We start from the raw sequence: 3,009 nt of genomic DNA, 5'->3' as shown, positions 1-3,009 counted from the left end.
ACAGACTTATTATGTTATTGGGTATTGCCTAATAACCTTGCATGTACAGTAAGTTACCTCTAATTTGACATTTAGTTAATTGGGATACAAATAATTGGACATTTTCATCTCTAATTGAATATTTTTGTAAACATCGAGTTTGGGACCCAAAGTATGGCCCCAGATTGAAAGTCGCCACCAGACGTCGACATTGTACCACTATCATCGTGAATGTCCAATTATAGGCCAATCACGTCTAATGCGACACTGAGTAGTGCCTCGGTATGTCGAGGATTAGAGGTAACTTACTGTATATGCTTTTTGGGCGCATATCATACCACCCAAAATATCAGATATTCGATGCTCTATATACAATAGTTATACGATTTAATGTTTGCTGGGTTGGCATACTTGGCAGCTTGGTTTGTCAAGTTCATACTCTCATGTTTACAGTTTTGAGTTAAGTGCAATTGAATGACGAAGTTGAACTAATTTATTTTTGTCACTATGTATATCAGAACGCAAAAGACCGGCAAACAGATAATCTTTCGTTATTAAATATTAAAAAAAAAATTGCAACTTTAACTTTCACTTTTCTTGAAACCGGAAATAGTCGGACTTAAAAATATTTTTAACGTAATATTCCAAACATACATGCTTTTACAAAAATCTATAATAATTATTATAATTATCAGGAACGTTTTCAGCTTTTCGTTTTTTTGGTTGTGTGTAGTAAATCGTATATACGCATGATAATAGTCGTACTAGATACATGTATAAGTCGTATATTCATCCATCCAATCATCGTGAATACTGTTGCAAGTGGGAAATAAATGTGTGTTCGTTGCTAATGATGCGAACAAAAATAACAATATAATACAGTAATTTAAATTTAATGCGACATGCCGAGGTACCACTCAGTGTCGCTTTGGAAGCGATTTTGGCCTGTAATTGAACATTGGCGATGTGAGTGATACAGTGTGGAAGTCTGGTGGCAACTTTAATGTGGCGCAATAATTTGGGCCCCGAACTCGATGTTTACCCAGATGATTCCCAGCTATTTTGAGGCATCTCGCACAAATTGACAATATCATTAGGTTGTCAGTGCAAGTCGGTGCAATTTTAAGAGTGTAAAAAAAGTTCACTGTTTACATAAAAGCAATCTCGAATCGGTCCCACTTTTTTGCTTGAAGCAAGGGATAGTAACTTCAAGCAAAAAAGTGGGACCGATTCGAGATTGCTTTTATGTAAACAGTGAACTTTTTTTACACTCCTTTTACACAAATTATGGCGCCACATTAAAGTTGCCACCAGACTTCCACACTGTATCACTCACATCGCCAATGTTCAATTACAGGCCAAAATCGCTTCCAAAGCGACACTGAGTGGTACCTCGGCATGTCGCATTAAATTTAAATTACTGTATTATATTGTTATTTATGTTCGCATCATTAGCAACGAACACACATTTATTTCCCACTTGCAACAGTATTCACGATGATTGGATGGATGAATATACGACTTATACATGTATCTAGTACGACTATTATCATGCGTATATACGATTTACTACACACAACCAAAAAAACGAAAAGCGGAAAACGTTCCTGATAATTATAATAATTATTATAGATTTTTGTAAAAGCATGTATGTTTGGAATATTACGTTAAAAATATTTTTAAGTCCGACTATTTCCGGTTTCAAGAAAAGTGAAAGTTAAAGTTGCAATTTTTTTTTTTAATATTTAATAACGAAAGATTATCTGTTTGCCGGTCTTTTGCGTTCTGATATACATAGTGACAAAAATAAATTAGTTCAACTTCGTCATTCAATTGCACTTAACTCAAAACTGTAAACATGAGAGTATGAACTTGACAAACCAAGCTGCCAAGTATGCCAACCCAGCAAACATTAAATCGTATAACTATTGTATATAGAGCATCGAATATCTGATATTTTGGGTGGTATGTGATGCGCCCAAAAAGCATATACAGTAAGTTACCTCTAATCCTCGACATACCGAGGCACTACTCAGTGTCGCATTAGACGTGATTGGCCTATAATTGGACATTCACGATGATAGTGGTACAATGTCGACGTCTGGTGGCGACTTTCAATCTGGGGCCATACTTTGGGTCCCAAACTCGATGTTTACAAAAATATTCAATTAGAGATGAAAATGTCCAATTATTTGTATCCCAATCTAAGTGGTGCGGACTCAATCCACTTCATTTTCAAGCAAATTCATGCATGTTTTCAAGCGATTTCTTGCAATAAATTCTCAGACCACCAGGGATGCCAGATTTACAAATATGTTTGTAAATTTACAGACATCTGTAAAACACTTTTCATTTTTGTTGTAGACTTTTTGGATACAAAAATATTTCACAGGTTTTTGAAAAATAAGAGGCTTTATTCATCACATCAAAGATATTCGACTCACCATATGACATTTTTCCATAGTTTTAATACAGAAAAGTTATTATATTTAGTTTATATCAATACACATGACGTTAGACCAGCGATACTCAACCTGCGGCCCGGCAGTCTTTCTGGTTGGCCAATCTGGTGTGTATAAAGTTTGAAACTCTTACTTTTGCCATGACATCATTGCAGACGAAAGAGAGAATACGGTTATTCACAATTAATGAAAAATTGCATTCTCTGCAGGAAAGGAAAAATCTTGAATGAAAATTGTCTCTGATAATTATTTTCTGTTCTAGATAAGATTGTTTTGCTGAAATGCAAGGAGATTTATTGAAGAATAGTTAAGTTAGGGTCAGGACTATGTCTTCTAAGTATTTAAACAACATCGAATAAAAATTTTCATTCTATTTTCAACAACTTACATTCGCTTTCGGGTCTGCTTATGACGAAATATGGGTTACTGTTCGATATTGTTACCACAGACATGGTTCATGGCCGTGTGGTGATCTAAAACTTGTATAGCCTTGCATGGCGGATGGAAAATATTCACTGCATTTTCTTATAAATTTCATCAACGACAAGACCGCAAGCCTTGGTGGATG

Source organism: Toxorhynchites rutilus, chromosome 1 (genome assembly GCF_029784135.1).
Source record: "Toxorhynchites rutilus septentrionalis strain SRP chromosome 1, ASM2978413v1, whole genome shotgun sequence".
Lineage (NCBI taxonomy): Eukaryota > Metazoa > Arthropoda > Insecta > Diptera > Culicidae > Toxorhynchites > Toxorhynchites rutilus.
Note: the sequence above shows the minus strand (reverse complement) of the source record.